Here is a 15,710-nt window from a genome sequence, read left to right on the forward strand (position 1 = left end):
GCTTGAGCCCAGGGTCACTGGCTTGAGCAAGGGGTCACTAGCTCTGTTGTAGTCCCCCACCCCCCACCCAGTCAAGGCACATATGAGAAAGCAACCAATGAACAACCAAGGAGCCGCAACAAAGAATTGATGCTTCTCATCTCTTTCCCTTCTTGTCTCTCTGTCCCTGTCTGTCTGTCTCTCTCTCTCTGTCACAAAAAAAAAGTGGCTAAGTAGTCCTAAACTTCCCATCTAAAGAGCAATTCTTCTGCATCACTTTCTAATTAACTTATTAATCAATACGCTTTAATTAATAAACTTTTTGGCTCTGGTCGGTTGGCTCAGTGGTAAAGCGTCGGCCTGGCGTGCAGGAGTCCTGGGTTCGATTCCCGTCCAGGGCACACAGGAGAAGCGCCCATCTGCTTCTCCACCCCTCCCCTTCTCCTTCCTCTCTGTCTCTCTCTTCCCCTCTCGCAGCCAATGCTCCACTAGAGCAAAGTTTGCCCGGGCGCTGAGGATGGCTCTGTGGCCTCTGCCTCAGGCGCTAGAATGGCTCTGATTGCGGCAAAGCGACGCCCCAAGATGGGCAGAGCATCGCCCCCTGGTGGGCATGCCGGGTGGATCCCGGTCGGGCACATGCGGGAGTCTGTCTGACTGCCTCCCCGTTTCCAGCTTTGGAAAAATACAAAAGAAAAAAAAATAAACTTTTTAAAAGTTTTAGGTTTACAGAAAAATTTAAGCAAACATACAGAGTTCTCCTGTACCCTCTTGCCCTCCCTCTTAACATCCCCAATTTTTAACATCTATCTGACATTATTGTAGTACATTTGTTATTGCTGATGAGCCAAGGTGGATGTTATTTTTTTATTTCCATTTTGATTTGAGTTTATAAAATTATTTCTTATTTTTCAATTACAATGGACATACAATATTATGTTAGTTTCAGATATACACCCCACTGATTAGACATTATATAACTTACAAAGTGATCATCCCAATAAATCTCATAACCACCTGACACCATACATAGTTATTAGAATATTGACTATATTCCCTGTGCTGTACTTTACATCCCTATAACTATTCATTAACAACCAGTTTGTACTATTCTCATATTTTTTGGATTCTTTCTTGCTGTTCTGATTGGGTGTTCTTTGCTTCCTTACATTTCAAATCACTGATTTGATTCTCAACCCCATCTACTCTACTGTTGATTCCCTGTAAATTATTCTTCATTTTAGTTAGTGTATCCTTCATATCTGACTGGTTCTTTTTTATGGTTTCCACGTGCTTTTTTATGCTGTTGAAGTTCTCACTAAGTTCATCTATTCTTCCCCTGAGTTCATTGAGCATCCTTACAAGTGTTTTGAACTTTGAATCTAGTAGATTGCTTGCCTCTATTTTGTTTAGTTCTTTATCTGGAGTTTTGTTCTGTTCTTTCCATTGGGACTTATTTCTTTGTCTCCTTATTTTAGCAGCCTCTCTGTGTTTGTTTGTCTATATTAGGTAGAGCTGCTTTGTCTCCTGGGCTTGGTAGAGTATCCTAATGTAGTAGGTGTTCTGTAGGTTCCAGTGGCACAGCCTCCTTGTTCACCCAAACTGGGCACTCCAGGTATGCTCGCCTGCTTTCCCACCTGGGGTTGGGGCTGTGTACACCCTCCTGTTGTAATTGAGCTTTGATTGCTGTTATAAAGTGTCTGTTCAAATCCTTTGCCCACCTCTTGTTAGGTTGTTTGTTTTATCGTTGAATTAAAATTTTTTAAACAGGAGAAGAGACTTAAAATGATTTCATCATGTGTTTCCTTTAAGCCATATTTTTCTCTCCATGGTTTCCATCACATATTTCAAAATAAAAAGTTATAGTGTTTCTGATGACAGCCAGAAACACTGGCTTTGAACTTACTTTTTCTCAACCCCTTAAAGCATTTGGTTGCAGTGGTTTTATTTTCCACTTCTGAAGCTCCTGAGAATTGGGCAAGTGGCAGAGCCATAACAAGGGAGTGTTGTCTGGTACTGGGAAATGAATGCAATGGAAAAACACATGAACATATTTACTTTTCTTAGTGGAAAGATGTTTTAGCTGGGTATAGAATTCTATTAATTTTTTCCCAACACATTGAAAATATTATTCCACTTTCTTTTCACTTCTGTTGGCATCTAACTAAAAGTAATGACTTTTTTTCTCCTGGATGCTCTTAAGCTTTTTATCTGTGTCTTTGGTCCTTTGTAGTTTCACTAGGATATATCTAGGTACAGTTTTCTTTTTGTGTAGACTGTTTGGAATTCAGCTCCTAAAATATGTAAATTGGTATTTTTCAATAGTTTCAGAAAAACTTTTCAGCTCTCTTTAACTATTGCCTCTGTCCCTTTCTTCTCTTTTGATCTTCAACTTCTGGAACTTTGATTAAATATATATTAGAACTTCTTACTGTGTTCTCTCTGTCTCTGGCCCTCTTATCTTTATTTTCCTTCTTTTTGTCTCTTGAGCTTATTATCCCATTGTTCAAATAAATGCCCACGAAATGCATCAAGACAATTGTACTGGGTGGATTGGTCACCCATGACTCCTGTACACCTATTCTAAATGATTTTTAGCTAATCTTCCATTGACCCAGCTAGCATCCATCCATTATCGTATGCCAGGGGTCCCCAAACTATCCAGCCCCCACCGCACTTCAGGAAGGGGCACCTCTTTCATTGGTGGTCAGTGAGAGGAGCACATTGACCATCTTATTAGCCAAAAGCAGGCCCATAGTTCCCATTGAAATACTGGTCAGTTTGTTGACTTAAATTTACTTATTCTTTATTTTAAATATTGTATTTGTTCCCATTTTGTTTTTTTACTTTAAAATAAGATATGTGCAGTGTGCATAGGGATTTGTTCATAGTTGTTTTTATAGTCCGGCCCTCCAACAGTCTGAGGGACAGTGAACTGGCCCCCTGTGTAAAAAGTTTGGGGACCCCTGTCGTATGCAGATATAATACATCCTTGAGGAAAATGTTATCCTTGGAAATTGCTTTATAATTTAAAATTAAGGTGACCTAAGTTTACTTGAGACAGTCCTTGCTAGCCTTACACAAGTACTCATGATTCATTCTTTTACTCTCATAAGTATTCTGTTTTGGAAATTAAGCTATATGAACATATTATTCATATGATCATATTATTCATATTAAGTATCATGGCATCTTTTAGTTAACAGCAGCTACATATAACATCACAGTGACTTGCTTCTTTTGGTAACATGCTTACTATACAGAATAAGGCAAAATGGGTTTACAGTTGTTCATGTGGAAAATAATATAATAATTAATAAATAATAATACAAGAATAAACTCTGTGTTTCATGGACTCAAAACTATAAACCTACTTTTGCCCCACCCTGTATTAATTTATTTAGTGCTTTTAGAATTAACAGTAAAATTTGGAGGTATTGAAAGAATATGTGAGCCTGGGGTGTAAAGAGGGACAAATACACAGTGACAAAAAATGATTTGACTTTGGATGGTGGGTATACAACATAATCAACAAAATTTTAAAAAAGAAGAAAAAAAGATATGTGAGTCTGACTAGTAGCGGTGCAGTGGCTAGAGTGTCAGTCCGGAACACTGAAGTCCCTGGTTCGAAATGATAAGGTTGCTGGATTGCACACAGGCTTGTTGGCTTGAGCACAGGGTCACTGACTTGAGCGCAGGGTCATTGACATGATCCCAATGTTGCTGGCTTGAAGTCCAAGGTCCCTGGCATGAGCCTAAGGTCACTGGCTTGAGCAAGGGGTCACTGGCTCGGCTTGAGATCCCTGGTCAAGGCACATATGAGAAGCAATCAATGAACAACTAAAGTGAAGCAACTACAAGTTGATACTTCTCATCTCTTTCTTCCTTCTCTCTCTCCCTCCTTGTCTCTCTCTCTTTCTCTCTTTCTCTCTAAAATCAATATTTTTTACAAGTGTGATTTTTATTATTCTCTATTTGCCTAAATGTATGGTTTTATTTTTTTTCCCCAGTTGAATCACAACACTAGAAATTAAACAGCTTCTGCTCAAACTCAGCAGAAAGTTTCTGAGATACTGATTTTCAAAGTTTCAGCAATGGTTTCCACATGACACATCAGTCACACCAGCTTCTAGACATTTTGAAATGCCTTTCATCCAATTCAAAGGGTTTGGGAATTTCTCCTGCTTTGAGTTGTATTGCTTAGTGAGTGACAGGTAATTTGTTTAGCCATAACACAGTTTCATCTACTTATGAGTTTTTTAAAAATATTATTTCATAAAATCCCTGGTAGTTGGTGCTATTTAAAAAAATAGAATAACAGTAATCCCTCCAACATCATCTAGGTGTTTTTGCCTTGCTGCCCTCTTTCCATACTTAGAATATACACAACCTTCATTCCAATGCTGTAGTAATCTAACATTTTTAGAAAATGTAAAATGGTCATTAACTTCCGCACATAATTTGCCCACATTATTCAAATGAGATGATGACAATATTAACAGCTATGACCAAGTTCACCCATGCTCAAGCAATGACAATTTCATCATGACCTTCATCTGGCTAAAAGCAATTATAAAGTACCTTCAGTTGTGAAATGTATCCCAATGACAGAAATGTTAACATATGAAAAGAATGTGCATCTTAAAATTGATGAAATATGGTAAAAATAAAATTTGAGAACAATTGACAAATCCATGATCTTAGCATAAATTTTCAACAAGTGTCTTTCAATAACTGAGAAAGTAGATCAAAACTTTTTAAGGAGGTCTGGCCAGATAGCTCCATTGGTTAAGGCATCGTTCCGAAACGCGGAGGTGGTGGGTTTAAACCCTGGTCAGGGCACATACAAAAATAGATCCAAGTTTCTGTCTCTCTTCCTCTCTCTCCCTTCCTCTTTCTCTAAAATCAATAAAAATAATAAAATAAAAGTGTTTAAGAAATATAGACGATTTGAACAATAGTATTAGTAAGCTTGGTCTAAAGGGTATATATAAACCAGCCAAACAACAACAGCAATAGCAACAAAAGGGGTAGGGGTAGACAGAGACAGAGACACAGAGAGACGACAGAGAGACACACACATACACAGAAAGACAGACAGACAGAGACAGAGATAAAGATGACCAGAAACAAAAACCAAATGTTAATAACTGTTAAAGCTAGCAATAAATATATGAGGGCTTATTATATGTTTTTAAATGTCCATAATAAAAAGTAAAAAAAAAAAAAGAATGAGTTCTTTTGGCTGCTGTGTGGTAAAGAGAATGATGGGAGCAAGGATGGCAACAGGCAGACCAATTAGACTACTACAATGATTAAGGTATGAAAGACTGGCTAAAAGCCATGCTCATTATAATATACTTACAGTAAGTGGCCTCAATAACTGCTCATTAATCATTGACTGTAAGCCACATTAACTTTGTAAGTATCTTGTAATTACAATAATAAAACCTACATATGAATGATCAGTCCTCAGGGTTTGGTGATAACTTGAGATTTATGCATAAGGTGAGTGATTAGACAAGTCAAGTTCTCAAATTTTTTTTATGCTGATTGTGGCAGCCACCTTCAAGAGGTCCCCTGATAAGACTTGTCTTCTGGTATTCACACCCCACACCCCTGTCTAGTTTTTTTCAACACTACATCAAAGCTGGCCTGTATCACCAACCAAATATGACAAAAGCAACGGTATATGATTTCTGCGGCTGGATCCTAAGAAACATTGCCATTTCTGCCTTGTTCTCTTGAGTTGCTTCCTTTGGGGAAAATCAACACCATATTGCAAAGACACTCAAGCAGCCCTATAAAGAGGCCCACACAATGAGAAACTGAGGCCTTCGACCAATAGCCAGCTCTAACCTTCTAGCAACGTGAGCGAGACACCATGGAAACAAACCATCTTGTCCCAGCAAATCTTTTAGATGGCTGCAGCAGCTTTGGCTGGCATCTGGCATACAGTCTGATGAGAGACCCCAAACCAGAACCATGTAGCTCAGCTGCTCCTGAATTGCTGACCCTCGGAAATGGAGATGATAACAGATGCTTGTTGTTTTAAGTAAAGTTTGATGTAATTGTTAAGCAGCCTTAGGTAACTGATACACCAACGTACAGTAAGAAGTAAATTGTATATCATGACCCAATATACACTTACCTGTCTATGTAAAAATATAATGCATTTCATGAAAATAAAAAAGAAATGCAAAGAGAGATGTCTGAAATTATGCTTACCATGATGTGAACCAGTTGGGAGGCTTGCTGCTTTCTACTTGACACTTTTCTCTATTGCCTAAAATCCAAATGCATTTGTTATCATTTTGTTAATTTAAATTAAATATTAAAAATTATCTTTTTCTGACTGAAAAAAGAATAGTAAATAAAAGCCATATATAGAAGCTTGCGCACAGCAAGAAGGAAAAAAAAAGCATTATTCTTCTCAAACACATACATAATATTTACAAAAATTGACCATAGAGTAATTCACAACCAATGGCAAATAATGAGTAGCATTCTTTTAATTTTCTTTTAATATAAAGGAATTAACTTATTATTTTTGATTATTAAAAAAGATAACTAAAAAGTCACATTTATACATTATTTAAATGTATTTCTAAATCAGTTACAGATAAAAGAGTAAATATGTGTAAAATCATAAAATACCACAAATATGAAATAATAAACATACAATATATTAATGGAGGTAGTAACTGCTGTTGGTGCCCCAATCGTATCTTTTTTTTTTTTTCAGGTAGAGAGAGAGGGACAAACGGGAAGGGAGAGAGATTAGAAGCATCAACTTGTAGTTGTGGCACCTTAGTTGTTCACTGATTGCTTTCTCATATGTGCCTTGACCAGGAAGATCTAGCCAAGCCAGTGACCCCTTGCTCAAGCCAGCAACCTTCGGCTTCGAACCAGTGACCTTTGGCCTCAAGCCAGTGACCTTTGGGTGTCAAGCCAGTGAACTTGGGCTTCAAGCCAGCAACCTTGGGTATTAAGCCAGTGATCTTTGTGCTCAAGCCAGTGACCATGGATGGGGTCATGTCTATGATCCCATACTCAAGCCGGCGACCCCGCACTCAAGCTTATGAGCCCGCGCTCAAGCAGGTGACCTCGAGGTTTCAAACCTGAGTCCTTAGTGTCCCAGGCCAATGCTCTACCCACTGCGTCGCCTCCTGGTCAAGCCCATATCCCTTTTTTTTTAACCGTAGTTTTCTAACAGGACAACATGTGCATTTCCAGCTTCTATGAGTGTTGCCTGCTAGCAGTTCATGGCTGCCCTTCTCCAAAGACCTGCCCTCAGTTCATGAGAGCCATCTGATGTGAGAGATTGTGCCCCACCTACCACTCCATGGCAGTCTATAGCCAATATGTGACTCAAATAGCAGTGCCAAGGTCCAGCCCACTTGCCTCTGTGGCTACTCATGCTCCAGAGTTCCTATGGATCAGGCCCAGGTAGCCTCCAGCTGGGACCACATCCTGGCCAAGTGCCTTCCTCTACCTTATCCAGCTTCTCTCAGCTCCCTTATTCTGAGAGCCCTCACTCAATAAACCATGGACACAAGAATCACCATCTTAGGCTCTACTTCTAGGAAACATGGCATAAGACAGCTGTATAGCCATAAATGATAATATTAGACCCGAAGAAAGGCTAGAATTGTTGAGTTAATCAGCCAACATTAGACATGAAGAAAAGAGTAATAGAATAAACCTAAAGAAAGCAGAAAGAATCAAAGAAAATCTAGAAGTTAAGTATATATACAATAGCCTGACCAGGCGGTGGCGCAGTGGATAGAGCATCGGACTGGGATGCAGAGGACCCAGGTTCGAGACCCCAAGGTCGCCAGCTTGAGTGCGGGCTCATCTGGTTTGAGCAAAAGCCCACCAGCTTGAACCCAATGTCACTGGCTCCAGCAAGGGGTTACTCGATCTGCTGAAAGCCCGTGGTCAAGGCACATATGAAAAAGCAATCAATGAACAACTAAGGTGTTGCAATGCGCAATGAAAAACTAATGATTGATGCTTCTCATCTCTCTCCATTCCTGTCTGTCTGTCCTTGTCTATCTCTCTCTCTGACTCACTCTCTGTCTCTGTAAAAAAAATAAAAAAGTATATATACAATATACAAGAAAGACATAACAGCAATGTAAAAATAAAAAAGGTCCATAATGATAGAAAAAACAGAAATTTAAATTATAAAAAACTATAAAGTATAAACAACTTATCTACTAAACTGAAAAACTTCCTTAAAAAAATCTATCTATCCAAAACTAACTCAAGAAGAAATAGAAAAGCTAAGTAATTTTATAATCATTTAAGAAATTTAATCAAAAGCTTGAAAATCTACCCTTTAAAAATTAGGCTCTGTGCAGCGGCTTGAGCACAAAGTCGCTGGCTTGAGTGTAGAATCATAGACATGACCCCATGGTCACTGACTTGAGCCCAAAGATCACTGGCTTGAAGATCAAGGTCGCTGGCTTGAACAAGAGGTCACTGGCTCAGCTGGAGCCCCCCCCCCATCAAGGCACATATGAGAAAGCAATCAATGAACAACAAAGGTGCTGCAACTATGAGTTGATGCTTCTCATCTCTTTCCCTTCCTGTCTGTCTGTCCTTGTCTGTCTGTCTCTTTCTCTCTCTCACTAAAAAAAAAAAGGCTCTGATAGTTTTATAGGCAGTTTTTTTAAAGCATTCAAGGAACAGATCATTCTAATCTCATGCAAACTGTTCCAGAAAACAAAAAGAGAACATGCCTCATTCATTTTATGAGATTAGAAAAACCTTGATAGTCAAGCCAAACAAAAATAAAATGACAAAGAAATATCTCAGAGCGATATCACTTATAAACACAGATATAAAAATTCAAAACATATCGCTTCTTGGCCTTTTGGCTAAGATCAAGTGTAAAAACTCAAAACAAATTCTAGAAATTGTATCAAATGATGTATTTAAAACAATAATATGTCATACCCTAGTTGGATTTATCTCCAGAATTCAGATATTAAATTGTAATTTAATTTAATTACATTATTATAATTAATAATATAATAAATTATATTATTATAATTAATAATATAATAAATTATATTATGAAATGTGTTAATTTTTATTAAATATATTTCATTATAATTAAATTATTATACCACCATTAAAATATATCAAATATTCATCTTATTATTAACTTCAAAAGTACACAAAGTTACCTCAAATTTTAAAACAATCTTTTTTTAAAAAATCATACCTATTACAAATAAAAATTCTTAAGTAACTTGCCATAGAATGAAACTTCCTAAACCTGGTAAAAAATATCCACCAAATTCCTTTGAAAAATTTTACTTAATGGAGCAACATTGAATTTTTACTCTTAAGATTCCAGAATCTTAGGCAAGGAAACCCAATATCACTGCATCTGTTCTCCTTGTACTGGAATTTATGACCAGCCTCCTTTTGAAAGTTCAGGAAAACTAATTTTACATAGAAATATGCAATAGAAAATTATCAAGGCCAACCCCATACAGTGTTTTTATAAGAAAGAAAAAGAATAGGCCTGACCTGTGGTGGCGCAGTGGATAAAGAGTAGACCTGGAAATGCTGAGGTCGCCGGTTCGAAACCCTGGGCTTGCCAGGTCAAGGCACATATGGGAGTTGATGCTTCCAGCTCCTCCCTCCCTTCTCTCTCTCTGTCTCTCCTCTCTCTCTCTCCCTCTGTCTCTCTCTCTCCTCTCTAAAATGAATTTTAAAAAAAAGAAAAAGAATAAAGAGCAAAATAACACCCCTACAGATAACAAATGTGAGCCAGAAAGATGTGCCCACAAAACAGATTTAAAATGTAGTCTACTATAGCCAAATGAGCTCAAAGATAATGTCATATAAGTTAAGCAATAGCAACACAAGTCTTAATAGAAAAACTTGAAAATAAAATGACAGCTCTGAAGAAAGAAATTTAAATAAAATTAAAAATAATTTCAGAAGTGAAGAATAAACTAGGCCCTGGCCAGTTGGCTCAGTGGTAGAGCATCAACCTAGCATGTGGAAGTCTCAGGTTCAATTCCTGGCCAGGGCACACAGGAGAAGCGCCCATTTGCTTCTCCACCCTTCCTCCTCTCCTTTCTCTCTATCTCTCTCTTCCCCTCCCACTGCCAAGGCTCCATTGGAGCAAAGTTGGCCCGGGCGCTAAGGATGGCTCCAGGGCTTCTGCCTCAGGCGCTAGAATGTCTCCAGTTGCAAGGGAGCAATGCCCCAAATGAGCAGAGCATCACCCCCTAGTGGGCATGCTGGGTGGATCCCAGTCGGGTACATGTGGGAGTCTGTCTCTCTGCCTCCCCACTTTTCACTTCAGAAAAAGACGAAGAAAAAAAACTAATAAAAGAAGAGTAAACTAGAAGGAACACAAGTAAACTTCCTTTTAAAATTGTAACCAAGGTATTGTAGACATCATTCCACTCCTATCCCACTGGCCTGAATGCATGGCCACATCTAGCAACAGGGGAATCTGGGAAATGGGGTCATAGCTAGGAAATCAAGCACCTAGCAAAAACTTCTATTGCTATAGAAAGAAAGGAAAATAGAGAAGATGGGGTACAAGTTAGTAATCTCTTTAAGTCCACCACTTTGGCCATGCAAACCCTTCTGACCTTATGTAGAAAAACCCTTCCCCTTCCCCAAGGGAGATGACCTCTAAGTCTTGTCCAGTGAATGATTCCAGTTTGGGTCTGTGAGAGATGTGAGGCTCTCTCCATCGGGTCTGGATTAAAGTGTCTGTGTTCAGTGACCTAGAAAATAAAAGACAAAAAGTATGGCCCCCATCACACATGGGGTTGTGTACCATGCTGGAATGGAAACAAGATAACTGCAACAAAAACTCTCACTTGATAAATGGGAGGATGGGAAACTTGCCCAGCAGCTGGTGGTCTAAGCTATGATCAACCCCCCTGGGTGGGCAGAACTCATGGGACTCACTGCTCTGACAATGGAGTGAGTTTTTTGTTTGGCCCATTTGGTTCTGCTCATTTTCTCTTTGGCAGTGGCATTGCCCACTTGGCCAATTTAACTCTTCACAATTTCAGATGGACTCTAAACCATGTGCCCTTCCTGGGTTCTGCATAGCCTTCACAGCTGGCTTCTCATTGGTGTAGGTCTGGGGTTGCTTTAAGGATTGCAGACCAGGCTTAAAATTTCTTGAGCAATCCAGCTCCTTGAAATCCTTAGAAGGCTTCAGGTGTGTTTCTCCACATTCAATTTGATGTTTCAGTAACCTTATTCAAAGAGCATCTGTTTTCCTTTTCCTTTTTGCTTTTACATTTAAAAACTCCTGATTGTCATTCATTGACCTCTATACTATGACAACTCTTATTCAGCTTAATGACAGCATCCTAAGGGCATATAAAATAATAGACTTGCATATTTCTATGTATGTGTGTTTTCCAGCACCAGCAAGCAGTTTTGCAACTCTCAGCAGACACTGACTGTGTCCTACAATTCAACTCAATTCCCACAGATGAAGGGCTCAATCCCACAAAACTGCCCTCCCCCCAACTTCAGACACCAATCTTGAATCCAGGTTGATGCCTGCACTTTTGACCTACTGGCTACAAATTAGAGATCTCTTTGGGTTGTGATTAATTTGCTAGAGCAGCTCACAGAGCTCAGAAGAACATTTCAGTTACTGTATTACTGCTTTATTATAAAAGAATATAACTCAAGAACAGCCAGATGGAAAAGATGCTTAAGGCAAAGTATGGAGAAAGGGGTGTGGAGATTCCGTGCCCTCTGTAGCATGTAACTATTCCAGCCTCTGTGTGGTCACAACCAAAAAGCTCTTTGAACCCACCTTCTTGGGGGTTTTTTTATATACCACTCAGACTGCGTTCTCTCCCTCTTACTCTCCCAAAGGAAGAGAAGAACGATCATCAATGGCAAAAGACAGTTGCACAAGCAACACCAAGAGCCAGCTTCATGCTCAGGAGAGAACACTACAAGTCCTCCTCGTGGTTTCGGGCACTCTACACGATCAGAGAAACTTCTCTAGTAACAAACTATAGAAATGATCCCTGAAAGTATAGTCTTCCTTCTTGGGTTTTATGGAGGCTTTATTACATCAGCATGATGAATTAAACCACTGAACTCAATCAGCATCCCCCTTCCCCCATGGATGTGGGAGAGGGACAAAAAGTTCTGACTCTGTAATCAGAGGGTTGGCCCCCTGGGAACCAGGCTCCATCCTTAGGTGCTTTCCAAGAGTCATTCACATAAACTCAGTGCGGTTGAAAGAGGTTTGTGCCTGACCAGGTGGTGGCGCAGTGGATAGAGCGTCAGACTGGGGTGCGGAAAGACCCAGGTTCGAGACCCCAAGGTCGCCAGCTTGAGCGCGGGTTCATCTGGCTTGAGCAAAGAGCTCACCAGCTAGGACCCAAGGTCCCTGGCTCCAGCAGGGGGTTACTCGGTCTGCTGAAGGCCCACGGTCAGGGCACATGTGAGAAAGCAATCAATGAACAACTAAGAAGTCGCAACGCGCAACGAGAAACTGATGATTGATGCTTCTCATCTCTCTCCGTTCCTGTCTGTCTGTCCCTGTCTATCTCTGCCTCTGTAAAAAAAAAAAAAAAAAACAGAAAGAGGTTTGTGATGAATATCAAGATACCTTTATTGCTCTTATCACTTAGGAAATGCCACGGGTTTTAGGGACTTTATGCCAGGAACTGGAGACAAAGACTAAAAATATATTTCTTAACATAAATCACAATATCACAGACGTGAAGGTAACAGCTGTATTCTGATCTTTGCTACTTAACAGGTACCCATTGTACAGCCAAGAGCCCTTCCTGTAAATGCTTGAGAAAGCCTGGGGTTCCTGTCATATCTCTTGCTTACGCTGTCCTTACAACACTGCCTCTTGTAGATACCCAGCTATCTGGAGTGTTTCACCTCCAGGTTCCTTGTTCTGGGATCACCCACTCAGGTCAGGCAGCCCTTTGGGGAAGGATCTAAACAACTCTCTTTGCCTCTTGTGCATAACCACACACAGTACAAGAAGATTAGTATCTTTGACCTGCCACCTCATGGTCTGCAGTTACTTTCCAAATACAGTCATATTTCCATTTAGATCCCAGACAGTCAGTTCTAAGAACAGTTTCTCACAAGTCAAGTTTTTTACATGAATCAAGTACCAGTCTGCTGGGTCTTGCAAGCTCCGAGGGCACACACACATCAAGCTTTCTGAGTGGAGTCAGCAAAGCCCCTCTCACTTGGCCCTAGATAACGGGAAGCATTCCTCTACCTGATTCCCAAGGAGATAAACTCATAACACAAGAGTCTCCAAAGACATTCTAATTTTCAACTCTGTCTCTACCTCACCAACGTTTTTTATGAGCCAGTGTGGGGAGGGTCATCTAAGGTTCCCAAAGCTGGTTTTCGAAAAGGGCACATCCTGCAAAGGTGGTCTAACAGGACTTCCTCTATGAGCAGAGGTTGGGATGGGAGCCACCTAGTCTCTTAGGACCTCAGCCGAAATCAGGATACAAAGAGTCTGATCCTGCCATAGTCATTAACATCCTGCCATATTCCAGAGAGGGTGACAAATAACCAAGCAGAAGCCTACAAACCTCAGGGATATTTTTCAGCTGGAACATAAGGCTAAATTAAGCGCTTCCTCTGTGGGAGGGAATGTCTGGGGGGGGGTCACTTAATTCCAACTCTTTTTTATGAATGAAAAAATAAATAAATTAAAAGCATTCACCAGGAACATCCTCGCAGCTCGGAAATTCCAGTCAACTCAGCTCCCAACACCACTTCCTGCTGCAGAGGGAAGATGGGTTCCGGTCCAGATATTCTGGGCCCAGCCTTGGCTGGCTTCCCTGAATGGTGTGTTTATTTGGCTGTTGCCACATTCCTCCTCCACCTCCATGTCCCATCACAGCTTTCCTCCTCTCTAGCTGGGTACCGAGGAACAACAGAAAATGGGAGACCCTGTTTTAAAGAGCTCTCCCCTCCTCCATCCATCCATCCCTCATTTTCTAGGCCTTCCTGTTGCTCACAGAGCAAACTCTTATTGGTGTCTCTCTGCATTGTAGGCTGCCGATCACTTAAGCCCCTGGAATCTTGATTCCACCCTTGTCACTGCCCTGAAACTCTCCTTCAATAATAACATCCTCATTCGACTCACTAACCACTTCCTCCTTACTTGGCAGTGCCCTTCGTCCCTTTGGCACAAGGTCTTAGTTTGACACTCACCTCTCTGGCCACTCCTCCCCGGCCTCCTTCTTCTAATTCTTCAATGTGGTAGGTCTGAGGCTCAGCCCACGTCTCTCCAGACACTCTGTCCTAGGTGTGGCTTCGTTTACCATGTATTTGCTGAGTCCCACCAATCTGTATCTTCATCTAGATGAGTCCCCTGACTTTATTATAAACTCCCCACTATCACATGTCTCCACAGGTGCTTCGAACAAAACACGTGCAAAAGGAAGCTCATCTCCGCCACCCACCAGTAAAATTCTATTTTTTTAAAAAATCACCTGACTCATTAAAGGCACCAATATCAATCCAGTCAGTCAAGCCAGAAGTGTGGATGCTGTATCCAGTTTTGACTTATCTCCCTGCTCATCTTCCACATCTAATTAAGAGTCAAACCCGCCTGACCAGGCAGTGGCGCAGTGGATAGAGTGTCAGACTGGGATGCGGAGTTTATAATAAAGTCAGGGGACTCATCTAGATGAAGATACAGATTGGTGAGACTCAAGCAAATACATGGCAAATGAAGCCACACCTAGGGACAGAGTGTCTGGAGAAACGTGGGCGGAAGACCCAGGTTCGAGACCCCGAGGTCGCCAGCTTGAGCGTGGGCTCATCTGGTTTGAGCAAAGCTCACCAGCTTGGACCCAAGGTCGCTGGCTGGAGCAAGGGGTTACTCGGTCTGCTGTAGTCCCCTGGTCAAGGCACATATGAGAAAGCACTCAATGAACAACTAAGGTATTGTAACACGCAAAGAAAAACTAATGATTGATGCTTCTCATCTCTCTCCATTCCTGTCTGTCTGTTCCTATCTATCCCTCTCTCTGACTCTATGTCTCTGTAAAAAAAAAAAAAAAGTCAAACCCCACTGATTGTACCTCTCTCATACCCCTTATATCCACCCATTCAAGTTTATGCTGCAGTTTTCTCCCAGAAGACTGCCACAGCCTGACTGGTCTCCATGTCTCCAGTTCTGCTTTTCTCCAATCCATGGAGATTCAGTAGTTCATTCATTCAAACAATTTTTTTGAGCATATGGGCGGAGAAATTTCTCTAACACGAAAATCTAACCCTGATGTGCCTTCTATAATACCAATCCTAATCTGTCGCACATCCCACATCCTCCTATGTATTCATCGGGTCTTAGCTCAAATACCACCCAGCTCTTGGAAATTCCGGCTCTGACCACACCCAGCCTCAAGCAGACACTCCTCTACCTCCACTGGCACCAGGTCCTGGCGCCTTTCCCAGTGCCCAAAACAGTCACAGTGCATCATTGGCGGCTTTCTGCCTCAACACCCAGACTGAGCTCCTGGAGAGCAGGACCAGGTCTTGGTCTGAGTTGTTCTCTTCAAGAAATGTTGAATGTAGATAACAGATCGGAATATTATTTGATAATGTCAGGGAGGGCTTAATGGAGGAGGTGGGGCTTGCAATAGACTCTGAGTCTGTAGCCAATCAGGACAGGCGAGGCAGTCCAAAGAAACTTCCTATGGAGAAAAATGGCCTGGGGA

At 40.9% G+C, this 15,710-nt stretch overlaps 1 non-coding gene across 1 annotated transcript; it reads right to left on the reverse strand.

Moving 5' to 3' along the window:
* Positions 1-11,822: 11,822 nt before the first annotated feature.
* LOC136309674 (small nucleolar RNA U3) lies at positions 11,823-12,036 on the reverse strand. Its single transcript, XR_010726352.1, has one exon. It is a non-coding gene; the product is annotated as a small nucleolar RNA U3 (small nucleolar RNA).
* Between the last annotated feature and the right edge of the window lie 3,674 nt (positions 12,037-15,710).

This window comes from Saccopteryx bilineata, chromosome 6 (assembly GCF_036850765.1).
Source record: "Saccopteryx bilineata isolate mSacBil1 chromosome 6, mSacBil1_pri_phased_curated, whole genome shotgun sequence".
Lineage (NCBI taxonomy): Eukaryota > Metazoa > Chordata > Mammalia > Chiroptera > Emballonuridae > Saccopteryx > Saccopteryx bilineata.